The sequence below is a fragment of the Notamacropus eugenii genome, chromosome 4 (genome assembly GCF_028372415.1).
Source record: "Notamacropus eugenii isolate mMacEug1 chromosome 4, mMacEug1.pri_v2, whole genome shotgun sequence".
In the NCBI taxonomy this organism is placed as follows: Eukaryota; Metazoa; Chordata; class Mammalia; order Diprotodontia; family Macropodidae; genus Notamacropus; species Notamacropus eugenii.
The window spans coordinates 318,238,403-318,266,124 of record NC_092875.1 but is presented as its reverse complement, the minus strand read 5'-3'; the positions used below and the strand labels follow the sequence as shown (position 1 = coordinate 318,266,124).

The 27,722-nt window shown below is 37.8% G+C and overlaps 1 long non-coding RNA gene across 2 annotated transcripts; it reads right to left on the bottom strand.

Moving 5' to 3' along the window:
- Positions 1-1,427: 1,427 nt before the first annotated feature.
- Positions 1,428-26,836, bottom strand: LOC140501439 (uncharacterized). 2 transcript variants are annotated; one of them, XR_011966180.1, is made up of 2 exons: positions 26,209-26,836; positions 1,428-1,481 (listed from the first exon to the last, which is right to left on the bottom strand). It is a non-coding gene; the product is annotated as an uncharacterized lncRNA (long non-coding RNA). The 2 variants fall into 2 exon arrangements; XR_011966179.1 differs by lacking the exon at positions 1,428-1,481 and adding an exon at positions 22,311-23,587.
- Positions 26,837-27,722: the final 886 nt, after the last annotated feature.

Below are 27,722 nucleotides of genomic sequence, written 5' to 3'. Positions count from 1 at the left end.
GTTCTCCACATTAATCAATGCTTTACATCCTAGCAGTCACTGCAAAGCTCTGAGAGAGTTTGAAGAGATCACATCTCACTGATGAGCAAGGAGGCAATAGTCCCCCAAAGTTTCACCTTATTGGGTCCGCTTATTGAAACCTGCCTTCACAGAAGTGGTTTGCCTCATCCTTACAGCTAGGAGAGGCAGGGTATTGATGGTGGCTGGTGAGAAGTGACAACTTTATCACCATTCTTGATTTAGGATTAGGGGAGAACTCAGAACCACATAGTTCTGTGAGATGTGCTATGGTTACTTTTCATATTAGCTAGCACATCTTCCATATTTGTATTAGGATAGAACAAGGACAGATTAGAAAGGAAAGAATGGACTGTTTGGAATGGGCATGTGAATACTGCACAATCTTCTTGTACAATCTAAGTCAGCCAGATGGTGTAGATCTTTCCTATTTTTATCCCTTTAGTGGTAGAATTTCTCTTTAATTCTGTAGGTAGTTGTCATCAGTTCTTTGAATTTGGAGATGCAAATAATGCTTTAAAAATTAAAACCTTGCCACCCACCTCCCCAAAGAAACTTGCTAAGGGTAAAAATTCAATATGTCAGAGACTGACTGTAAGAATCCCTGAAAATGCTTTCTGGTTTAGTGTCTAGGGAAATTCCCTTCTTTTTCTTCCTCTTCTAGACGCTTTTTCTAATTGGCCTGAAGCAGATCGATGGCTATCTTCTCTCTTCTATAATATTAGTTCTGAGCTTTGCACTGACCCCAAGAATACCAAAGACAAGAGTTCATGTCTTGATGCACAAAGGCTGGTAGCTTCCATTTTCTCCTTTTTCTTGTCATTCAGAGGTAATAAAAGAGGAGATGTATAATATTTAATTCTGCTTTTGTTAATAGTGAGTTACCTTTTTTTTTCCTGTAATTCACTAACACGCCAATGCTTTGCCAAAGGTTTACTCAAGTTATGTTTGGAGATGTCAGCCTTTCAAACTATGTCTGAGTCCCTCCTTGACTTCTTACCCTTTCTATTATTTTTATCTTTTTTTTTTGTCTTTATGATAGAGTTCATATTGTCTAGGTTACATTAAGGGGAAATACCATTTGCTACATAGGTTGCTTGAAATAGGTTCACTGTGAGCTCACTAGTCCACCTCTCTGACGCATATGTGTATAAATGTAAACGTTGGTACCTCACTGATAGAAGGATATTCTAATATGTTGTAATGGCAACCTCTGTTTCATTAATGAGGTATGAGCCACTGATGTGGATATACATTTTTTAAAATATCAAATAGCATAGTATAATGAGCACTCCTTAACATTTATTCTACACACAAGGACAACATAAAGCAATATAAAAGAAATATAGAAAGATAATGCTTGAAAGAGTAATAGAAATGTTTACATACATCACCAGAGTGAGAGAGTACCAACATCTGGGTTTGGGTCAGCTTGGGGGCCCTTTGATGACATACCCAGAGTCCTGGAAATAAAAAAAAAAAAAAAAAAAAAAAGGTCTCAGGAAAAGCATCCTTTCCATGAGTGAACCCTACGGGAAAATATCAGTTTCTCAGAATATGCACAGTTTCTCAGAGCCAGAGGGCACCCAAACCTCTGCGACACAGCACCTCATTGGCTCAGAGTCAGGGCTCTGTGTGACTCAGCACAGGATGCGTTACAGTTGTGAACTGAGCTAGAGTTCAAAGGAGGAAGACATCCATGATAAGGCAAAATATTTGTGTTCTAAAGGACGCAGGTTTGATTGCGTATATACCTAGAAGGGTGGCCAACACTTCAGTGAAGGGGAATCAGTTATGTATGCTCTTACCTTTGGACCAGGAAACGTGTCCTCTGTTTTAAGGAGAAAAGGGAACATATGTAGGCCTATAAATGTACAGGGAAGATCTTTATATTCCATTATCCTTTCAACCCTCAAAATATTTGATCCGTTTTCACCCTGTTTGTTCTCTTCTGAAGCTACTAAAACCTTGAAAGACATTTTCCATTAACGGTTTCTTAGATACCTATGCATTACTCTGAATGTCTTTATTTTTTTTTTCCTGGTAGGATGAATATTTGATACCTGTATAGTGCCTGGGAACATTCTGGGAACTTCACTGAAGTTCAGGCCCTGAACTCTATCATACCTCTATTATTTCCCTAAGTAACTTTTTCTACTGACTTCAAGAGTGCTAGTCAGTGCACCCCTTGACACAGCATCTGGTCTAAATTCCTTGTCCTTTTCTTTTTTATTCCCTAGACACAATTTAAAGCTTAGGTAGCCCTTTATTTTACTTTTACTTAAGGTTGAAGACTGTAGCTGGGTCTCTTAAAAGGACCAAATTGATTTCTAGAAAGTTGGCCAGGTAAACATAATGTAGAAATCTAGATCAGTCCCATGCTTCTGGCCAGCACTAATCACAGGACGTAAACAGTTAAGGATTGTCATGAGGGATGCTATTCCTGATATTGCAATGAAGATGGCATTTTGAGGCTTTGTATTTACCTTTTCTATGTGTTTTGTGCCCAGAATAACCCCAAAAATTGATTCTAAATTTTGTCACCTTATCACCTGCTTTAGTTTGATGGTTTCTATTCAACCCTCCATGTTTCAACACAAAAGCAGATCAGTCACCTCAGGTCCTACTTTGGAGAGATCATAACAATGTTTTGGACTGAAAATGCTTAAATGTCCTGTTGACTTTTTTTATCTTTTTGGCTCCAGAAAATTCAGCTACCTTTTTTTAATTTTTTTCATTTTTATAGAAACGAAATGTTGGCATACATTTCATTTCACACTCTAGCAAAACCCTGATAAGCATCTGCATCTACTTATATGAGGATCACATCTGGGCCACTTCTCACCAAGTGAATGAAAGGCTTGATCGTTTTGCATAGTCCATATTATGTGACAGAGAAGTAACTACTACTAATTTTTCTCCTGCATCTTTCAATTCTGAGTCAAAGTTTTCCTTGCTTTCAATCTTTCACTATTTTTCCAAAGGCTTGGGGGCCCAGGAGGCACTGGGGCTGAGGCTGAGGCAGCAGAGAGGCACTTGTCTGGGTGGCCGTGGGTAGGGAGATATCAGGATTTGGTTGATTTTAAAGAGTCCAAGAAGTTTGGATCCAAGTGACTTGGGACCCGGAGCTTTCCAGTCAGTGCTTTTTTTTCTGCAGGAGATGTGAGAAGGTAAATTCATAGTTCTTTCTTTTTAGGACATAGAATCTTCATCTTTGAGTGTCTACATAATCCCAACAAGCTCTGAGGTCAGATGTCATTCAACACGGTCATTAAACACTGTGCCACCCACCATCTTTAAAAAAGAAAAACAATTCAATTCCTTTCCATTTGTTAGGTTATCCTCATCTCCAGGAAGCAACGTGGCATGATAGAAGGTCAGTCTTCACATCTTATAACACGTTGTGGCTGTGTTATTCTGAGTATATTTTTTTACCTTTCCAATATTTTAGTCAACTCTGTAGTACTACAAATTTCAGAGAAATTGCTGCTAGACATGTGCAGAAGGATTTTCCTCACTCGGGCCTTCATTCTCTATGCCAATGTAATTGTAGACCCCATTCTTATTCCTCGTCATCTTTAAGGATATCATCACTGTCCCTACGTCTGGTCCTATTTGTCAGAAGGATACCATTCTCATTTCAAAGGCATGGATTCTTCTTCCTCATGCCTGTGTTTTACTATGGCATGGTTTGTTTTTGGGGGGGAGCGGGGTGGGGGGGCACGGGGAGACTGGAGTGATCCTCTGGCTATGGGAAGAAAACTAATTTTTCAGACAAAGCATAGGCAGTGAGACTGCGAATTTAAGTCTTACTCTCCTCAAATCTGTGTTGTGCCAATGTCAGAATTATTTTCTATTGTTTGCTCATTTTTCAGCTATTTCTTGACTTTCAGTTCTGTTTTCTGGGTGGAAGGTGCCTTGTTTCAAGGTTTTTCTGCAGATGTTCTCAGAATTCTAGGGACCTGTAAGTTTTCAGTTCTCCCAAAGTGTGATCTAAGGAGAAATTGTGTTTACTACTCTCCTGGTTTGGCACTGTGTAAAGACCCAGCAGTGTCTCTGCATGTGACAACAGGGTCACACCAGCAGTCTAATAAAGATCATAGCAAAATCCATCTCTTAGGTGCCCAGGATCTATGATCACTTGTTTGAGGACAGGTTGAACTCCAAGAGAGATCCTGGGATCCCAGCTACCTGAGTGCCGAGCTCTGAACTGATGTTTCCTGAATTGCCATTCTATCTGGATGCTCTGATAAGTGTATGTATTCTCTACACATTGTACCTATACAACCAGAGTTCATAACAATCCCAGAAGGTAATGTGCAATGACACCATCCTTCATTCTTTAGAAACTCCATAGATTTCCTAGAAACTCCAGGCACATTGCCCCCTAAACAGGATGAACTAAAATTTGTACTCCCCCCTCCCCCCCAAAAGAGATTGTGTGAATGCCACACTTGTAGCCCCAAACACTATGGTGACTGCTACTTCTCTCCGGAAAGTGCTATCAGGTCTGTAGCAAATTACCAAAAATAAGTCCCTGAAGGACTCTGGGCAGACAGGATTCCCTATGTGGAAGAGATCTTTAGGTGAAGCTTTTGGCAATATTTACTTTATTTCCAGAAGTTTATGACTGACTGTTACAGTGTCCTTGAAACTGTTGATACTGACCACTGAGAACAGAATTCCTGCACCTTAGAAAATGATGAGAGCTATTACACTGGAGGATCTCTTAATAGCAGTAGACTGATGGATTGAGTCACTAGTTGAGGATCTCTCTGAGCAGAAGCTATTGGCAAAAGGTCACCATTACCAAGTCTTTCTCTAACCATGGGAAATTCCCTTCCAAGTCTTTGAATTTTCTAGGACATTCCTGATTTGAGAAGGGGAGATCATATCTCCTCATTTTTGGTATATCCTATTCAAGCTTATTACATATACTTTTTTTTTTTTTTTTTTGGTAACAACTTCCTCTCACCTCTAATGAAAACAAAACAACCCTTGTCACTGCTAAATCCTATCCTGGCCTCTGAGGTCAAGTCAGCCTGAGGCAGGGATGAGCAAATACAAATATACACACAGAATTTGGAGCCATGGCTTTCTATAATGTCACAATTTGGGGCCATAGTACAATACCATCAGACAACGATAGAATGACTGTTTTTGAAGTTGGGATCAGCATGTCCCCAGATGGGAATGTCAAACCTGTCCTAGTACTTGTGCACCAAACTCTGCAGTGGTTGGGGGACATGGAGGCAGACCCATGACATTCATTTGCCTGAAGGAAAGTCATTTGTGATTCAGATTGACTTCCTGACCATCGATATGACAGGGTAATAGCTAGGAAGTGTTGTAGTTGACTTGTCAGTCAAGACATGTTTACTAAACACCTGTAATGTTCCAGACACTGAGTTGAAACATCCATGCAAGAGAAAGTGAATATTTGCCAGAGCCTGAGGTCCAGTAGGAGGTAGGGAATGACTGGGTAGGAGCTACATGTGATTGGTGATAATGAGTTGGTTTCCTTTAAAACGGCCCCAAGATTTTTGGGTAGGTGATTCCCTCCCCATCCCAGTGAGCAACAATGGATGTTTTGAACTTCTTTTCTTCTTTGTCTCAGCAAAATGATACTTTAATAAGTGAAATGGATTTGCCTCTTAACCTGAGATCAGTGGGCAAAGATTTGTAAGTGTCTGCTTTATTTACGAATGTTTAGTTTCCTGCCATAATGCTCTGAAACTGAGGGAGAGGGGTGTCCATTCTATGAGAACACAAATATTGCATCCCAGGCATTGGTGAGAGCTCCTGCCTAGTGGGCATCTCCATGAGTAGCAATCCTTGAAGAGTTCTGGGAAACACTGGAAGAAAAAAAAACCCTGTAAGATGCATTTGTAAATCTAGAATCTATTGCATTACTTTTATCATGAATTTCCCTCTGGGTATGTAGTGTTGATCAAAGGAAACCAGACAAGGACCAAGCAGATAGTTTTCTTTTATTCATTTAATGTTTTAAAATATATAAAATGTAGGTATTATAATCACATAATTGGCTCATTTCAAAGTTGTCCATCTGAATTCTTCCATACCTTGTGGTAAACAGCAGCATGAGTATAAAACCCATATATATGCACATGTAAATAATACATAAAATTGAAAACAAGAAAAATGAAATAATTTAAAAATTCCATATGGGGCAAGCTACTATTTGAATTAAGGGTAAAAATAGTTTATGCCTTGCTAAAATGAGACTATTGATATATTAATTAATATTAATATAGTATTAAACTACTAACTGCCTCACCTCAGATACAGTCAAGAAAAATTACATGTACATGTATTTAGATGTATATATCCATCTCATTCTGTTCTATAGCACCAATTTCCTCATGACATTGGCATACTTCAGACTGGTTTTCAATTTTGACAGTAGTTGTTGTTGTTGAGTTATGTCTCTCAGTGACCCCATCTGGGATTTTCTTGATAAAGATACTGGAGTGGTTTACCATTTCCTTCTCCAGTTCATTTTACAGAGTCAAATGCGATTAAGACCTTGCCCAGTGTCAATTAGGTAGTAAGTGTCTGAGGGCAGATTGAACTCAGATCTTCTGGACTCCGGTGTCAGCACTCTATCCAGTGTGCTCTAGCTGCCCAGCTAATTTTAATAGTATTGAGTCTTTAGTCAGATCTGAGTCCCCTCACCCCTATGCCTTCCTGAGCCATGTACTTGTATGTTATTTGATATTATTCCATTTTGCCCACTTTTTCCAATTGGAAAGCAAAATATCTCTTTTCAAAAGATATACTAACATTAGTTATAGTATGGCTCTTTTGTTTAGGAATTAAGTCCAATAGAAGTGCCTCTTCCAAACCTGGGACAGTCAAATTTACCTGACCCATTGTAGTTTCCAGCTTTCTAATGACCTTTAAGCTAGCATTGTCTCCTCAGATATATTCTTCTTCAGCTGAGGATTGCAGTGGTAGAAGATGTCTCTGAGTAACTGTTCAGGTAATATTAGGGAAAAGTCTTTGCCCTGGTTTGGGCTGTGGTCAGTGTATGTAAGGTAGATTTTTTTGTTAGTCTTACAATTTAGTTCTCAGGATCCATGATCCTAACAATCTCTAGTTCCCAGGTGTTAGATAATATCTCCCAGGTTCATGACTTGTAAACATCTCTACTGTGACTGCACAGTGAGATATGGGGGTGACATAATGTGATTTTTTTACTAAGTTTTTACTGAATGACAATATTGCTAAAGTTAACTTGTTAAAGCTACTGCTGGAAATATGCCTTCTTTGTCTGTTGTCCTCCAAATCAAATGGGCACTGGTCAGTAAGTGGGGAACCCAGAGGGATTTGGTATTTGGGTAATGCATAGAGGAAAGCATGTATCTGTTTCAACTGGCCCCCATTGAGGTTTGGAGGGGATTGAGTGCACAAGTGGGAATGCAGTGCCTGTCTCAACAGACACCATCAAGAAGAAGTAGGAGTTGTTGGGTTCCCCCTTCTTGCCCACCCTGGTGAGAAGGGTGATTAGTGGATCCTGTAGCATTTGGTGCTCCCATTATTAGGAACCCATTGAGAAGACTAGACTAGAATAAAATAAGCTTATTTAGCCCCTCATTATGACTGATCCTTTCTTTTTCTGTCATCTTGGTTCCCAGCAATATTACTTTCTTATAAAGTTTCATTTTTTCTATTAAAAATATGTAAAATGGATTATTAAAGTAAAAATAAATCCAAAAGATTGAAAATATTTTGCTCTATCCCTCAGCACCAATATACAGAACAATTATCTACAATAAAACAATGATAGTCTGGATGGAAAAATCTCCAAATAACCCCCAGACATGTAGTGATTTTTCTCCTCACACAAGCTTTCATAAATAAAAATCAGGAAAAATCCAGTAACAAAAAAGGCAGGAAAATTGGACAGATTTTTGAAAAGCATAATACATATCATGAGTAATTCACATCTTACAGAAAAGTTATGGAGAGGATTTCTTTTATAAAAAATGTTTTTCAATGTCAAAAAGGAAAATAAGACCCTTTGACTTCTAGCCTTTATAGACTGTTCACATGAAGGAAATATAAGAATATTTTGTGCTTTTGTGGTTTTAAGTTTATGTAGGTAAGGATTATGGCAGATTCTTAATTTGAAAAAAAATTTGTATACTTTACATAATTGTGCAGCTTCTCTTGGATGTTCTCATGTCTCCCTGATGGTAAGACATTCTCTTCCTCAAGTGCTTCAATAATTTGTGATGATTAAAAGGGTTTGAGAGACATAGTCTCTGGGTCATTTAATCATTTTATTAATAAGATCAGCACATTTATTAATAAAAGGATACTCATGTGGCCATCTCTCTTAGACCAAACATAATCATGGTTGCAGGCTCAAGACTTACATGCTCTTTTGGAAGAAGATTGGCAATCTACTCTGGTTGACAATGATACTCACAATGAGGGGCTGAGAGTGACATCATGTCTCCCAAGGGCAGAGAGGACGATCTCTATACATACCCCACCACCATCCACGGGCAATGTATTAAAAAAAAAAAAATTATGCCCCACCCAAGCAGAACACAATGCCTATTCCACATGATAGTCATGAACAAGAAATTAGTCCAGTCTCATAGTTAGCAACGTACTTCAAGAGACTGAACCTTTTTTTTAAATAAGAGTTTTTTTTTTTTTTAAAGGGGGAATCTCTGGATCTTCCAAAATCATTGGTTGTTAATCATTTTTCTCATCTTCTTTCTTTCCTTCTTCCCTTCCTCCTCCTCCTCCTTGGGTAAAGTTGCTTTGAAGACTACTTCTTTAAGCAACCTCCTTTCCCTGACAATTTTTTAATATAACCTTTACCAAGAGTTCTGGTTTATGCAGATGAAGTGAGTGAAAGGAAATGCAGTAACTCTAGCATTTGTAGCTCAAATTGTAGCAGTCTGGTCTGCTTTCAATATGCATCTTGAGGCATGTATTTATAGTTGACAGAGGTATATCTTATTTTTCTCATCATCTCCAGGCTCCCATTGGTTGATCCTATTGAAAAGTGTTTTTTAGGCACATAAATTTTCCATTAACATCTTGTTTTTTGAAGCAAACATTTCTCATGCCTGAAGATGAATGAAAGATGCTGCTGCTGCTTCTTACCTCCTGATTTTTTCACATGAGTTCTCTTCCTCTTTCTTTTAGTTATTACTTTCCTCATGCCAATTGCAGAAGTCTCTTTGTAACAACTTTATTCCAGTTCATGTCTAACGTATGTATGTATGTATATATATATATGTGTGTATGTGTGTGTGTATATATATGTGTTATATATATATACATATATAGACATGAATGAGAATCTGGGTTCAAATTCCTTCCTTATTGCTTACTAGTAATATGACCTGGAGCAAGTCACAACCTACTTGTTCCCCCAGTTTAGTCCTGTGTAAAACTAGGCAGTTGAACTAAAAATGGTCTGAAGTCCCTTTCCGATTTAAGTCTATTATTCAGGGATGCTATGACTAATCCCTTATCTCACTAATAAAGGAGCTCCCTCTAGCAATGCAGGTGGAAGCCCATCCATGCCTGCCCATCCTACATGATTCAGTCATGTCCCATGAAAATTTCACCGTATGGCCTCCACCCAATGTGCTTTGGAGTCTTTGTTCACTCTTTATCTCATCACTAGGTTACCTGTAGGGCATTCTGGTCATATATCTATCATCCTTAGATTTCACTCCCCTCCCTTCTTTCTTTTATATAATTCTTTGATGATTCTCATCACTCCTGTTTCCTCATTGGTCTAATGTAATCTCCTTACTCCCACCATGCTCTATTCATCACCTTTTGTGTAAGGCTCATCTTTCCTGCTTCCGCTTCCTCCGAACATATTTCTGGTCTTTGAGATGATGCATTTGATACTTGTTCTCTGAGTAACAAAGGGTAAAAGAATTACTTTCATTACAAACTGACAAATGCTAAAGGTAATGCATTTTGATGTCCCAAGGAAACAGGACTTGAAAGTAGGCATTTTAAACATAGCTAATTGAACAAAGTTCTACTTCTGATAGCATTTACCCTTTTGAGAAGTCTCCTAGTTTTCAAAAGATAAAAGCAGAGTAGAATCGGTATAACATGTACATAGTTGCTTGCTAGTGTGGCCTGAAACTATGAAGAGGGGCCATTCTGTGGCTGCCACTGAGACCACACATGCTACAAGCTGGGAGAGTGAGAACTGTCTCTCTGGGTGGCTGTTTCCCTGGTCAGAAGTGGTTACAATTTCCCATCACATTTTCCATGGAAAGTTTGTAGATGTGGACTATAATCATATAGACCACAATCCTCCATTTTGGAAACCTTATCAGAGATCTCCCCATGGTTGAGTACTGTCAAAACTGAGTTAGAATCAAATTGTCTGAATAATACACTGGAAATTTTGGGGGATATTCTGAATGCCCTAGGTTTTTAAAAAAAAATCAGACGAGTATACAAGTATTTGTGTCAGATGAATACTGAAGCACAAAATTGGATTACTCAAGAAAGAGACTGAATTGACCTTTATGGGATGGTTATAATTATTACCAGTATAACATTTTTAGAATGGTAACCTAGTAGTCTTAAGAGCAAGCTGTGTTCCTTGAACCACTTAAAGTTCTTTGTTGCTGGATTTGATTCTCTTCAAGAATCTGAAAACTAGAGAGGGATCTGTTCCGTGTCCTTGTGAACCTGTCTTGTCCAGTGGAGCACTGGGGAAGAGCTAAATGTGGTTTTATAGATCCAGTGGGTGCCTTTTTTTCTCCCTCTCTCCTATCTTGCATTTCTAATATACATATCCTGAGATATATGTATCTCTAGTCTAACTTTTTCTCTATATCAGTTCCAGAAGTTCCTTAATAAATATCCTATTCCTTACCCTCTCACATAGGGAATATTGAGTTGCTTTTTTAAATCAATCAATATACCAAACTTTAAAAACATTCCTGTTTTGTCATGTATTGCAATGGGACCAGGAAAAGAGTCCCCTTTAAAGATGTCCCGAGAATGAAGCCTATTCCATAATGTATAAGAGAAAATATCCAGGGACTAGATCACTACATGAGACATCTGGGACTCAAAATGTGCTGATTAGATGAACAGTGGGAGTAGTAGGTTACTAGGATGCAAGGAGATCTGATATTAGTTAATATTGATAATTATTGTACTGTATTGGTCTTTTGTTTCAGATGTTTACGTTTCTTTGGGGGGAGGTTTGGATCTTTGTTCTCTTGTTGAAGAGTTAAGGGAAAATAAATCATTCTTTTCTTTTAGGTAGGAAAGTATGTTTTTCCTGTAATATAAGTACTTAAAGAGCTGGCTAGGGGTTTCTGACTCTTTTTTCTTGTTTATGGTCTCTTTTCCTGCTTTTTTTTTTGACAAATGGTCTTCTTTAGGAGATATTGTGTGTATAGTGAAAAGATTCTGGCTTGGAATCAGAACTAGGGTACTAAATCTTTCTTCTGTTATCACATCACTCTATACATAATATACACTCTAAAATACTTTGGTCACAGTCCCGAAGTCCTACTATTTTTCTTGTATAAAATGAAGGTATTAGAACTAGAAATTTTTAAAGACATTCAGGTCCTGATCTTGCTACCAGTTAGACAGTTTCATCTCTCTAGTCTGTTTTTTTCTTATGTATAAAATAGGAATAATTAACACCATCTTATGTAATAGAGGAAAACATACCGTAAAAAAGTGCTACGTAAGCATGGCTTATGAGGGAAGTAACTTTTGTGGTAATTGATATTAAGTGTTTTGTGTTTCTTCTGTAGGATTTGTTATCTAGAGTGGAGATCATGTCTAGGCTTGAGTTGATGATCTTTCCAACTCCATAATTCCTCCTCAGTTGGTTCTCACACTAATCCCAGGAGACTAGATATTTAACTATTAGTGGTGTTCATCCACCTTTTACAGAGAAGGGTAATGAGACTTGGGGGCTAATTGACTGGGCCATGATCACATGACTAGTAAGCATGAGTGGTGAGATTAGGGCCCAGGTGTTCCCCATTCTAAATCCACTAAAACTGTGAAAACTTTCTTCTTGGGTTAATCTTGGCTCTAATTCCCTTTTGAAAAAGGTAAAAAAAACAGGTTTAGAAGGTGCCTAATTATATTGCCCCTACTTAACATCACAGGTTAAACATAGTTACTTCCATCCTCTTCATCTAAGGCTTTAAATGTGTCACATTCTCTGAATAGAAATTGTACTAGTTACTACCGAAACCCAAGGTACCCCCCGTGAGGGATTAGGGGAGTTCGATAATGATACTTCTTCTTTTAGAAACTATATTTCTGAATGTCCTTCTACCCCTTTTTACTGCTACTTGTAAAACTAATTTTGAGGAGATAAAGTTGAGGTTTAAGGGGTTCAGAGACCCCTCAGAGACTGAAGTATAGGAAAGGGTCATCTGGAATGAATTCTCACAGACTCAAATATTCTGTAAGTCAAGGTGTGGTGAAGATTTATAGTAATACCAATATGACAGGCAGAGCTCCTTCAGGAACTTGCAACCTAACAGGAATGATGCTAAAGCTTATATAGGAAAAGTAGTGGATTATGTGGCAGATGCTAATTAGGTGATAACATGCAATCTTGGTCATTGGTATCATTCACTACCTGGGGAAAGGGTTTGAAACGCTTGTGTTTTTGATCTCTGTTATATCTGTAGCAAGATAGCTTTGAGAGTTGATGTTTATAGCTTGACCTCTGGATTGTATATGATAACTGTAGGAATAAATACATGATAATTCTGTGCTTATAAGATAGTCCTGCTTTTAAAGAGAATTTTTCAGAGGTCAGTTTGTTCTTGTAATGGGGAAAGAGTTTGTTTTACTGGGGGTCCACTCATGAGTAATTATGTGGCAAAGTAGTTTGTCTCACTGAGGTCCACTCATATATTATTGCTAGGCATAAAGTCCTTGGACTGGTGAGAAATGCAACTATAGAAACACTAAGTATTCAAATACATTAATATCACTTGTCCAAATAAGCCTTCATTTTGACGCCTAGATGATAAGGGTAACTTGGCTTCTTGCCTGTTGATCAGGCAGGAGTTTTGATCCATTATACCTATCCAAAGTACTCACAGTTCTTCCTCTTATGACCTTTTTGTCTTAAAAGGAAGGCAGGATTCCTTATCAGGTGTTAGGCTAATTGCAAAACCGTCAAAGTTCACAAAACCTTTTCTTAGCTTGCATTTATATGCCGCTTAGTCATGTTGTAAATGAGAACTGGCATTAACAGCTTTCTAAATGTCCTTATTAGCTTCTTCTACCTGACTGCTTTTGCTGGGGTTTGGCAGAAGCCTCTTGAAACTTTGGCTTAAGTCTATGAGTCTTGACGGTAGATTAGATCCCAAACTTCATCCCCTAGGATCTATCCCAATACTCCTTTCCATCACTGATAGAATGCATAAATTTAATGTCATGCAGAAGTCAGACAGAAACCCTACAATGCTCTCTGTATCTTTGTGATTGTGTCAAATTCATATTCAGAACCTCCTTCAGTTGGGGGCATACTTTCAAAACTCCGGCCAGATTCACTAGAAGTTTGAAATAATCCTGGCTGGCACCCTTTTGAGGGCCCTCCTACTTCTGTGGAGGGCATAAGCTTCTTGAAGTTTCTAAGTGATGATTGGTGTGCCTACATATCTGTTCCTGCTGTGCTTTATGGCAGTAAAGTATTGCTCATGTATGATAGCCAGCATTTCATGGCTTGTTTGTCCTATATCTTATCACTGCCTCTTTAATGGGGGCGGGGGGAAGTGAATCTCTTTCACTCTGGGCTTATAAAATTTAAAATATGTTGCCCCAATTGTTATTCTTGTATGCTTTAGCCCCATTAAGCCTCAGAAACATCTTTTTGCAATAATCTTCCTATTTTTCATTCTTTAAAATTGTTTTTTCTGTATATTTAGTTATGGAATACTGAATCCTTCTATTCAATCTCCTTATTAAAATAATACTTTTCCAGATAGCAGTGGATATGGAGATACTCCAGTATTTGAGTGGTGAATTTGAAATATGGAATTCTTGTGGATTTGGCTAGGATACATCCTTCAGTGATCTCTCTGGAAGAGAAGTAGGACTACTTTTTTCCTATGGAGCACTGAGCTTTTTTGTATCATTGCATCTCTTTTTGTAAGTCAAATCTTAAAGCCTTCATCTCCTAGATAACTTGAGCAATGAAGGAAATATTTAATGATGAATTCTTCATAGGCTATAATGAGGTTTTTCTCTTAAGTTTTTCATCTATAATTCATACAAGACTTGGGTAATGCTCTTGGCAAAATATTTGACTTATGAACTGGGTAGCTGTTAAATCCTGATACCCACTCATTGAGTCCCGAATTCTCTTAAAAGTCCATATCAATTCTTTCTTTTTTTTCTACTCATGAAAAAAAAAAGAATTAGAGGTAGCCCACGTATCTACCCTCTTCTTTCTGAAACTCTTCTGGATTTTGCCAGTTGTTTGATTTCCTTTTAACAAAGTGGCAGGGATAAGTCTGCAGAGTCTCGGGTGTAATCATTCTCTCCATTCACAGTAGTGTGGTGTGGCTATGAAAACACAGTCTAATTTGTCAAGATAGAGAATAGAGTTTTGCTAGGTGAACCAAGTGTGACCTTTTCCTTGCCAGGGATGGGATTTCCAAGTCTAGCTAGAAGAAAGATGTTGTCTGCCTCCCTCAGTTGCTAGGTAGTAACTCTTAGGCTAGAAACTGGTTTTTGAAAAATCTTTGTGTTCATCCATGCTTTTGATGTATCTCTTGCATATAATTCACAAAATGTAACTTTTAATGTCTTTCATGTGTCCTTCATGACAGATTCTACTTTATAATATCTTCCTTCTCCCTTACTCTCATATTTATTGAAACAGGTCAAGGCATCTTTGGTCTTGGGTTCCCAACCAATTTTTGGGATTTTGGGATCATTTCTATCAATGGAAAAACCACCTTCTAACTCTTCCTATCTTATGATATTCTTTTCATGAAGAAATAAATTTTGAACTAACCGTGAACTTAGTTTCTTAGGTTTAGATCAATGAAAATAGGCTTTTTTTTTTTCTATAACAAGGAGCCTGGTTGCCTAGTGGCACAGTAGATAAGAGTATGTTGGACCTGGGTTCAGGAAGAACTAAATTCAAATCCTGCCCTTAGGCACTAGATGTGTGACCCTGGGCAAATCTCTTAAACTCACTGTGTTTTCAAGTTTCTAATTTGTAAAATGAGAATAATAGCATCAGACTTAAAGGGTTATTGTGATATCTGAGTTTTATCTTTAATTTTGTCTTCCTTTTATATATTAGACAAATTTTTCTTCCCTACAACCAAAAGAAATGCAATAAGACTCAAAAGATTCATATACTTTGACAGGATAAATAAAATAGGATTTAGTATTTAGAGCTATAATTTTACTCTTGCCAGGGGTTTGTTATTTAAACATGAATAGAACATAAAACATAAATCATATCAGACTTCTGATTAGGCATTTTAAATTTCATTTTGGTTCACCACTGTTCAAACACTGTTTGATTTTTAAAAATTAAATGAGTGAAGTACTAGCATATACTTTCAGTGGTAGTCATCTTGTCCATGAATAATAATGGCATTTGAATAGCTCTTTACTTTACAAATACTATCCAAATTCTTCTTTTACCCACAAAACTCTAGACTTCTGGACATCTGGTACTCCTATAATTATATTCAATTCTGAATCTATCTTGTAATAGATTTTGGTTGACTCTACAAACTTATTCAAAGGAAAATGTGCAACAGTGAAAGTCTTTTTTTTTTTTTTTTTTTAAAGCAGCAAAAGGAACTTAGCCATTAAACTAAAAAAGATAATCATCTAGAATATAGCACTGTTTGAAGGTCCTCTTTGGAAAGGTCTTCTATATATAGTATAGTGCTTCTTAGATAGAAGTAGGCGGTTGGATACAACTCTCCTTAGGTCAATTAAGTCCCTTTTTTTTTTTTATTCAATTTCATTTTCGCTTCTGCATCCTATCATTCTCACTTTCCTCTCATAGACATTGAGAAAGCAAGGGGAAATAAGCTATTATAATTATGAATACTCAAGACAAATTCTCATATTAGCAGGAAAAAAAGTCACATTCTAGATCATATTACTGCTCTTTGTTGAGGTGTTTAGAGATAGTTTCATGAGTCATTAAGTACAGTAATTAGTTGCATTATGTTAATCAGACTTTCAAAGCTGTTTGTCTTTAAAATGTTGTTATATAAGTTTATTTTCTCCTGGTTCTTCTCATTTCACCTAGCATTAGTTCATGCACAGCTTTCCATATTTTTCTTTTTTGTTGTTTAAAAAAAATATTCTGAACTTAAGAAGTGGGATACAGGATTACACCTGAAATTGAAGATTAATTATGTACAACTTGCTATTCCTTTCAAATATACAACAGTTATTTAACTTTCTTCCTTCCCTCTTCAAACTTTGAGATGGCAATCATTAGGGGTGTGTGTGTGTGTGTGTGTGTGTGTGTGTGTGTGTGTGTGTGTGTGTGTGTGTGTGTGTGTTGCGTTGCAAACAGAATCTTCCTTCATAGGATCTTTGGAGTTAACTTGGGTATTTATGACATAATATCTTGGTTCCTCAAAATTCTTGAAATAATACTGATGTTTACTGTATACAGTGTTTTCTTGATTCTGTTCATGTCACTCTTTATTATTTCATTGCAGTTCAATCCATACTTTCCTAAAATTGAGCTCATCAGTTCTTATATCAGAGTAATATTTGGTCATGAACATATACCACAATTTTTTAACCATTCCCCAATTGATGGGGATCCCCACAATTTCCTGTCACCACAGAGAGAACTGTTTATGCACGTGCGTGTGCACGCACACACACACACACACACATGCACACACACACACGGAATACATCTATGGAAACAAATCCAGCATCTATATGCACAGGACCAGAGTTCTGTGAGGGGAACAGGTTGTACCATCTGCAGGGTCCTATTGGTGATATATAGGAATGCTAATGATTTATGTGGGTTTACTTTGTATATCCTACTTTGCTGAAATTAATAATTATTTCAATTAACTTTTTAGTTGAGTCTTTAGGATTTTTCAAGTACATGATCATATTATCTGCAAAAAGAGAGAATTTTGTTACCTCATTCCCTATTCTCATTCCTTCTATTTCTTTTTCTTCTCTTATTGCTGTTGCTAGGATTTCCAATACAATATTGAATAGAGGTGTAAATTTTGAATACTTGCTTATGGAAATGTTGTAGCTCTAAATTTTATGTAAATATTTTGCACTGCTTCTCAAAAGAAAAAAAATGGAAGATTCCAAATGTCTGGTCAGATAGAAGACATGTTAACAATGAAGTTGTTGGGAGTGGGTTCATCCACAACTTTCCCAAAGGTTTTCTGTGGAGCAACATCACAAATCTCTGCTCATGAGGTTGGTAAAATTCTTCCAAATCTGCTGGGCTATTCTCAGAGTTCAACAAGGATATCAGGAAACCTTCAGTAAGAACAGGGCTTAAAGGTCAAAGTTGGGGCAGTGAGGGATCAGAATCGAACCTGACTGGAGAGCAAAGGTGTTAGAAGATCAGGAGCAAACATGATATAACACGGACAAGAATTATTTGTGACTGCCAGAAGAACTATTTTCCATCTACACCAGTCACTAGGTTTTTATACCTGAGCTCACCACTTGTGAGTTCTGCTCCACATTGTTGTTACATTTTACTGAGGTCCATCATCTAGAGAAAGAGTTAGCTCTAAAAATACTTTCTACATTCCCCACATAGGTATATGGAACAAGTACTTCAGTCCATTTCATGAAGTGAATTAGGGTAGGAATTAATTCCCTTTGAGATTATCTCCAATTTATCCCGCATATATCTGAGAATTTGATTTTAGTTGTTATGTTGTTGCCAGACTTATTCATGTATGTATTGAGGACTTCATTTTTTTAAAAAAATTACTCAAGAAGGGAGAGAATGGGAAGGACATTTTTTTTTTGTTTGTTTGTTTTTTTTAGATTTTCAAATGGAGATAATTGTGGGACACTCTGTATCTCCAGAGGAAAGACTACATTAGAAGAGGGAAAGTAGAGTATTTGGGCTATTCCTATAGATATCTTCATGCAAATTTGAACAAAAACTGGGACTGTTTACATCCAATCAGATAAAAACTCTCTCACTCCTTTAAGTTGAGTAATTCTATATTCAGTGGTTACTGCAAATTATAGTATATGACCCAAATCAGCAATTGTCTGGTGTCTAAGGCCCTAGATATAGGGGGCATAAAATAGTCTCTTAACAGTCTCAGATGAATGTGAACATCCAAGTTTACAAATTAAAAGTAATGCTGAAAGATGACTGGAACAGTGGGAAAGACTGAAGAACCAGTGGTGCTCACTACTCGAGTGACTCCCTACACAACACCCCTGGAATTGGTCACAGAGTTCACTTCCCATATATAAAACCTAGTAAAGGAAATGATTCCTTTAAGACACCATCTTATTGGTTCCTCATTTGGAACACTGAACTTATGTTGTTACAAAAGATTCCAGCAATTGCAACTGTGGTTGCAAGGCTGTAGTAAACTTTAGAATTTTAATATCTTCTCAGATTGACATAAAGGGCACATCCATTTAGCCTTGTGGAAAGTGAAGAATTGGGTTCATATCTCTTAGAATAACTTTCATCAGTTGATTTACTCTTGAAGACTGTACAAGGAGCATTTTATCACTGAAGGTGAAAAGATGGTGATGCGTATTCAGTAAGTTCCTACAATGGATTGTCTATTTCCACAAAGAGAAGAAGGTGTGGGAATATAAATGTGAAGCAGTCATTACATATTATCAGTCAATAAATTACTGACTGCTTGTGATGTGCCAGACACTGTACTAAATACTAGGACAAAAAAGAAAGAACAAAAGATAATCACTGTCCTCAAGAATCTCACAGTGTAATGTAGGAAATAACATAGAATTATATACAAGGTAAATTATATATAGGAAAAACAGGAAATAGTTATCATAAGGGACTGAGAATTAAGAAAGTTTGGGAAAGGCTTCCTGTAAAACATGAGATTTTAGTTGGGGCTTGAAAGAAACCAGGGAAATTAGTAGGCAGAATTGAGGAGGGAATGAGGAGGAGCATTCTGGGAATGGAAGATAGCCAAAGAAAGTGTTGAGTGTTTTGAGTGTTTTGCTCATGGAATGAGCAGGAGGCCAGTGCTACTTGATGGGGGAAGTAAGATGTAAGAAGACTGGAAAAGTATAGGGTGCTGGGTTAAGAGGGGCTTTGAATGCCAGAGAAAACATTTTGTATTTGATCCTGGAAGCAATTGGGAGTCACTGGAGTTTGAATAGGAAGAATGACATGATTGGACCTGTAATTTAGGAAATATCAATTAATTGACTGAATGGAGAATGGAGAGAGAGACTTGAGGCAGGTAGATTTGACAGGAGATTACAATAGTCCAGGAAGGGAAGTCAAGGGCCTGCGCTAGATTGGTGGCAGGGTCAGAGACAAGATGAGGGCATGTTCAAGCAATATTGCAAAGGCAAAGTCGATAAGCCTTGGTAATAAATTTTATATTGGGGGGTAGGCAGTGAGAAAAATAGTCAAAGATGACTTGTTATGAATCTGAGGGACTAGGAGAATGGTGTTGCCCTCTATGATTATAAGGAAGTTGGGAAGAGGGGGGGAGAGTTTAGGAGGAAAGAGAAGTTCCATTTTGAACATAATGAGTTTAGATGTCTTCTGGACTCCCAGTTTTGAGAGTCTGAAATGCAGTTAGAGATAAAAGATTGGGTGATCAGCAAAGAGTTGGCAGTGGGATAGGTAGCTTTGAGAATCATCAGCATTGAGATGGTAGTTAAATCCACAGGAGCTGATGAAATCACCAAGTGAAATACTATAGAGAAAGAAGCAGGTCCAGGACTGAACTCTGAGGACAACTATGGGGTTAGATCTGGATGAGGATTCAGAAAATGAGACAGAAGCAGTCGGAATGAGAATTAGGAGAGGGTACTGTCATGAAAACCTAGAGAGAACAGAGTATCAAAGAGGAGAGAAGAGTGTTCAACAGTGTTAAAGGATGGATGCAGAGAGGTCAAGGAGAGTGAAAATTGACAAGTCCACTGAGTAGCTTCAGTGGAGTAAGAATGGAAGCCAAATTCAAAGAGCTAAAGAAGAGTGAGAGGAGAGAAAGTGAAGGTACCAGTTGTAGAGGGAAGAGGCAGAAGAGCTGTAGAAAAAAAGAGATAAGATTGTAAGTTTTTTGCTTTTTGTTTTTTTTTTTTTTTTTCCACGATGGAGGAGACATGGGCATGTATATAGGAAGTAAGACATGAGTCAGTAGCAAATAGGATCTACAATCATTTCAAACCAGCCAGAAGTTCTAGGCTATCTTCTTTCCTATCTTTATCCCTCTAGTGGTAGGATTCCTCTTTAATTCTCCAAGTGGTTGTCATCAGTTCTCTGAATTTGTTGATGCAAGTGATGGCTCAAAAATAAAAACCTATGAAAACTTCACCACCAACATCCCTTGCTAAGATAAATATTCCTTATGTCAAGGACTGACTATCTGGATCCCTGAATGCTTTCTGGTTCATTGGCTGGTGAAATTCCCATCTTTTTCTTCTAGGGCCTTTTTCTAATTGGAAGGTGTCTCTGAAGCAGGCCAATGACTATTTTCTCTCTTCTATAATATAATTCTAAGCTTTGCACTGACCCCAAGAAAATCGAAGACAAGAGTTCATGTCTTAATGCACGAAGGTTGGTAGCTTCCATTTTTCTCCTTTTTAACCTGTCAACCAAAGGTAGGAAAGGAGGAAATATGCAATACTTAATTCCTTTTGTGTCTGTAGTGAGTTTCCCCCCTTTTTTTTCTGTGATTCACCAACACTCCAATGTTTTGCCAAAGCTTTGACCAAGATAACTTTGGAGATTTCAGCATTTCAAACCATGACTGAGTCCCTCCTTGACTTTCTTACCCTTTCTATATTTTTTATCTTTTTTTTCTCCTGATAGTAGAGCTGATACTGTCTAGCTTACATTAATTAAGGGGAAAGTGTTCTTTGCCACATAGGTTGCTTGAATGGGTTCAGTGTGAACTCGGATCACTAATCCACCTCTTTGGTATATGAGTATAAATGTAAACATAGGTTTCCATTACAGCCCATCAGAACGTCCTTCCACCAATGAGGCACCTATGTATCATTAATGAGGTATGAGTGGCTGCTGTATACATACGTACATACATATATACATGTGTGTGTATTTAAGGATCAAATCACATAGCATAATAAGCATTCTTCAAACCAAATTAATATTAGTATCAACATAACATTCTACACACAAGAACAATATGAAGCAGTATTAAAGAGATATAGAAAGATGAAGCTTAACAGAGTAATAGAAATATTTACACACGTGACCAGGCAGAGCGCCAACATCTGCACTTTGGTCAGCTGGGGGGCCGGTTCATGACAGCTACCCAGAGTCCCAACTCAAGAAATTTTTTTCAAGAAAAAGGTCTTAGGAAAAGCATCCTTCCCATGAGCAAGCAAGCCCAAGGCAAAATACCAATTTCCCAGATCATATACAGTTTCTCAGATCCAGAAGGTACTACTACCCATGTGACTCAGAACCAGGGCTCTATGTGACTCAACACAGGATGTGTACAGCTGTGAACTGGGCCCAGAGTTCAAAGGAGAAAGACATCTGTGATAAAGCAAAATATCTGTGCTTTAAGGGACACAGGATTGATTCTGTATATTCCTAGAAGGGTGACCAATGCTTCAAGGAAGAGGAACCAGCCATGTATGCTCTGACCTTTAGAACTAGGAACATGGCCCCTGTTCCAAGGAGAAAGGGGGAGCCTATGTAGTCACTTAGGCCTGTAAATGTACAGGGAAGATTTTTATATTCTGTTAACCCTTCAACCTCTAAAAAATACTTCATCCCTTTTCTCTCTGTTTGTTCTCCACTGAAGCCACTAAAAACCTTGAAAGATATTTTCCATTAACATTTTTTTAGGTACCTATGAATTCCTCTGAATGTCTTTTTTTTTTTTTTTTCTGGTTGGATGAATACTTGATATCTGTTTAGTGCCTGAGAACATTCTGGGAACTTTATTGAAGTTCAGGCCCTGAATTCTATCATACCCCTATTTATTTCTTTAGGCAATTTTTTCTGTTGATTTCAAGGAATGATGGTCAGTGTACCCCTTGACATAGCATCTAGTCTGAATTCTTAGTCTTTACTGTTGTTTTTTTTTTTTTTTCTCTAGGCATAGATTAAAGCTTCAGGACCCCTTTTTTTTTCTATTTTTACTTAAGCCTGAAGACTAGCTGCATCTCTTAAAAGCACCAAATTGATTCTAGAAAGTTGACCAGGTAAACATAATGTAGAAATCTAGATTAGTCCCATAATTCTGGCCAACTCTAATCACAGAACATAAATATTTAACCGTTGTCATGAAGGATGTTATTCCTGATACTGGCAATGGATGTGCCATTTTGAGGCTTTGTATTTACCTTTTCATTGGGTTGGTACCCAGAGTAACCCCAAAAATTGTTTCTAAATTTTGTCACCTTTCTTATCATCAGCTTTAGCTTGATGGTTTCTATTCAACTTTCCATGTTTGAAGACAGAAGCAGATCAGTCACCTCAGGTCATACTTTGAAGAGATTATCAGAATATCTTGGACTGAGAATGGTAAATTGTACTGGTAGCTGATTTATTTTTATTCAATTCTTCTCCTCCTTTGCCCTGATGCTATATCCAGAGAAGACTGATTTCAATTCTTTACTGTTTCTTACTACGTATTTACATTCTGACAGATTTCATAATTCTTTTTTTTTTTTTTTATCGAAAGAGTAGGATTTACATTTTATTGTCATTACATTCAAATGTTATTTGGATACATGCCCCTCTTACACTTGATCTTGTTTTGTTTTTTTTAAATAGAAAAATCACAAGCCATATAATTTATACACCTGACAGTTCACACTGTTCCCAGGATCCACTCTTACTCCATTAATGGTTGATTTGAGCTTTTTCTTATCAGTTCCAGAAAATTCATTCACTTCTTTTTTCCCCATTTTTATACAACCAAAATGTTGGCATGCATTTCACTTCGCACTCTGTAGCAACACCCTGACAGTTATCTATATCCACTTCTATGAGGATCATATTTGAGTACTTCCCATCAAGTAAATGAAAGAAAGGCTTGATCATTTTGCACAGTCCAAACCATGTGACCAAAAAGTAACTGCTACTAATTTTTCTCCAGCACCTTTCAATTCTGAGTCAAGTCAAGTTTTCCTTGCTCTCAAAATGTTTCACTATTTTTTCCAAAGGTTTGGGAGATACAGGCCCTGCTTTGAGGCCTCAGACTGAGGCTAAGTCAGCAGAGAGGGGCGGTGCTGTCCAGGTGGTCAGGGGTAGGGAGAAATCTGGATTTTGGTTGATTTTAAAGAATCTGAGTAATTTGGGTCCAGGTGACTTTGGAGCCAGAGCCTTTCCAGTAGGTGCTTCTTTCTGTAGGAGATGCACAAAGGTAAATTCATAGCTCTTTCTGTCAGGAAATGGAATCTTTGTCTTTGAGTATCTCCATCATCCCAACAAACTATGAGGTCAGATTTCATTCAACACAATCATGTGCCACCAACCCCCTTTAAAAAACAAAAACAGTTCAATTCTTTTCCATTTGTTAGGTTATCCTCATCTCCAGGAAGCAGCATGACATGCTATAGACGGCCAGGCTTTGTATCTCATAACACACTGTAGCTGTGTTATTCTGGGCACATTCTTTACCTTTCTTACGTTCTAGTCAAATCTCTAGGACTACAAGTTTCAGAGAAGTTGCTGCTACACATGGACAGAAGGATTTTCCTCACTCGGGCCTTCATTCTGTGTGCCAGCGTAATCACAGGCCCAATCTCCTTGTCATCATCAATTCCTTGTCATCTTTAAGGACATCATCACTGTCATGAGGTCTGGTCTTATTTCTCAGGATACCTTTTTTCGTTTACAAGACACTGATCCTTCCTAAGGCCTGTGTTTTACTATTGTCTGATTTTTGGGGGGTTAGGGATGCTTTGTTGGGCAGCAGCTCATAAGCCCCATCTCATGACCAGAGGGAATTGGGTTTTGGCTGTTAAATGAAACAGTAAGTCAATCTGTCAGATAAAGGACAGGCAGTGAGACTACAAATTTAAGTCTTATTCTCCTTAAATCTGTGTTGTGCCAATGTCAGAATTCTTTTCTGTTGTTTGCTCATTTTTTAGCTTATTTCTTGACTTTTAACTCTTTGCAAAAGTGGGGCTCAGGGTGGAGGGGGGAGCACTGTCTCACTGTCTCAAGCTTCAGGGGTTCTCTGCAAGTTCTCCGAGATACTTCTAGGGACCTGTAAGTTTTCAGTTCTTCCAAGGTGGTATGACCTAAGGAGAAGGTGTGTTCACTACTGTCCTGGTCTGTGAGTGACCACAAGTACTCTCATTCCCTGGAACTGTGATGAGGGTCCACACTCCACTGTGGCATGTTCCTGCTGCTCTTCCTCCTCCTGGGGCTTCCACCCAGGAACGTGACCTGGATCTGAGTACGGGCAAAGCAACAGAATCCTTCCCTGGTGGCATAAGAAGGGACCCCTCTAATGTCTTAATGATCATTGTTTTACCCCTTATATGTGAGGCCTGTGAGCTCCAAAAGCAGGTGCTGCTGTTGATTCAGTCACTTCCAAGGCCAGCTCCTGGTTTGCTAGGGCCCAGCCTGCACTAGACTACATTCTACAAGATGAGACAAACTTTTCTTACTGACCTTTTAAGTTGTCTTGGGCTAGAAAATGTTTTCACCCTGTCTTTTAGGGAGTTCTGCACCTCTGTAATTTGTTTGGAGGAATTATTTAAAGGTGTTTGGAGCAGTTTGGGGGAAAGCTCAGGGAAATTTCTGCCTTTACTCTGCCATCTCGTTTCCCAGCAATATTACTTTCTTACAAAGTTTCATTTTTTCTGTGAAAAATGTGTATCCTTGATTGTTAAAAAAGACAAAAACCAAAATGTCAAATATCAAAAATACTTTTCCCCTCCCTCACGGCACCAATATACAGAATAGAGAATTATCCATAGTAGCACAATGAGAGTATAGGCAGAGAAATCTCCAATTAACTCTCAAACCCCCACTATGTAGTGGATTATTTCTCCTGACAAAAGCTTTCAAAAATAAAGACTTGGAAAAATCCAGTAACAAAAATGGCAGAAAAATTTGACAGATTTAAACAACAAAACACATCCTCACTAATTCACATCTTACAGAAAAATTATGAATAGGATTTCTTCTATAAAACATGTTTTTCAGTGTCAGAAAAGGAAATTAAGGCCCTTTGGCTTCTAGCTTTGATAGGCTATTCACATAAAGGAAACGTAAGAATATTTTGGGCTTCTGAGGTTTTGAGTTTATGTAGATAGGATTATGGCAGTTTCTTAATTTGAGAAAGATATTTGAATAGTTTACATAATTGTGCAGCTTCTCTTGGATGTTCTCATGTCTCCCTGATGGTGACACGTTCTCTTCCTCAAGTGCTTCACTAACTTGGGATGATTAAAAGGGTCTCTTTAAGACATATTTTGGGTAATTTAATCATCTTATGGACTGTGGGGGAAAAGCTAGTGTATGTGTGTCTTTCTACTCTGACATCTTTGCTCCACCCCCCAAGAGAGAGAATTAAAAAACAAAACAAAACAGGACTTCTTAAAAAAAAGGGGGTGGGTGGGAGAAGGGGGATTCCCAAGATCGATTGTTAATAATCCTTCTTCCGCCTCGGGTAAAATTGCTTTGAACACTACTTCTTTGACCAACCTCTCCGGTCCCTGAGAATTTTTTAAAATATAACCTTTACATCTTCACAAGTACCCCGAGTTCTCGTTTTTGCAGATGAGGTGAATGGGAGGAAATGCAGTAACTCCAGCTTTTGCAGCCAAAATTGTAATAGTCTGATCTGCCTTCAATCCATATCTTGCATTGTGTATTTGTAACTAACAGATACATCTCCTATTTTTCTGACGTTTTTTAGGCAGACAAATTTTTCCATCAACATCTTGCTTTTCAAAGCAAACATTTCTAATGACTGAGGCTGAATGAAAGATGCTGACGCTACTACTTACCTCTGATTTTTTCACATCAGCTTTCTTCTTTCCTTTCCTTATGCCAATCACAGAAGTCTCTTTCCTAATAACTTGATTCCAGTTCGTGTACATAATGCCCCAAATATTTTGAGTGAGGATCTGGTTTCAGAGACCAAGTCACAACTTCCCTGTACCACCCCCAGTTTGTTCCTGTGTGAAACTAGGTAGTTGGACTAGATGATCTATGAGGTCCCTTTCAGATTTATATCTATAATTCCGGGATCCTATGACTCATCCCTTATTTTGCTAATAAAGGAGCTCCCTCTAGCAGTGCAGATGGAAACCCATCCATGCCTGCCCAGCCTGCATGATTCAACCATGTCCCATGAAAATTTCATCATATGACCTCCACCAAATGCGCTGGAGGCCTTGCTCTCTTTTTATATCTCATCACTAGGGTACCTGTAGGGCATTCAATGAAGTTTGTCAATGTGTTTGTCTTTGGTGGTCTCAAAGGACCAATAGGTGAATTGTTACAAGATTTGACTTGATGGTTCAGGCAGCCATCCCCTCTCAAATTAGTCCCTTTAAAATAGAATAACTGGAATAATTTTCTTTTAGTTTCCATCAAGATCCTGTGACCTGTCAAAGGGCCTTCCTAGTTTCATTACCCTTTAGACTTTGTTAAATCTATTTCTTAGAAACTCATGCTAGTTGATGCTGATTCCAATTTTTATTTACATAATTCTTTGTTTTTTTTATTTATAACTTTAATCAGGCTAAGTGATTCATGGGAGGCATGGCCTCCCAATAATGGGGAAATTGGGAAATTGAAAACATTTTCAATTCTATTTTATTAATATTTAAGCTACATTTAATATGCTCCCTCACTCTCTCTTACCCTTGCAAACATGCTCTGGTAACTTCAGGTCACTTGGGTCACAATTCTATTCTTGCAACTCGTACTTCCCACCCTTACAATGTCACTCACTCACATTCTTGGAGAAACCTGCTGAACCTGATTCAATCTACTTAACTGATTCAATCAGTAAAGATGATTCAATCAAAACTGTCTTGACAACTCCCAAATTCCCTGAATTTAATGTCTGGTTTGTGATTAATGGGGTTTTGGAAGGGGAGGTCCAAATGTTGTAATATCAAACTGATATTGGAGAGTTTTTTGAACTTATGTTGCTTGAGATTTTTCCCTGTCATCGTGTTATTTATTAAAGACCTTGCTATCTCTCACTTTTGGGGTCTTTTGTCATTGAGAGGACATTGACCTCATTTATTGGCAGATTGCTAGCCTATAATAAATAGATTGTGCTTAGAACTTTGTCTCTCACAGTTTCTCAGCAACTCTGTGAGACATGGGGGAAAATTTATCATCAATCCAGCTATTACCCCTTCTTATGAGAATTCTATGAAGCTCTAGATGAGAAAAAAGCAAAGTGGAGACATCACTGAGTTGAAATATTTTCAATAATTTCATTTGAAATCATAACCCATGTTTCTGCTTCTGTAATTATTCTTTTACTAGTATAAAAATGTTG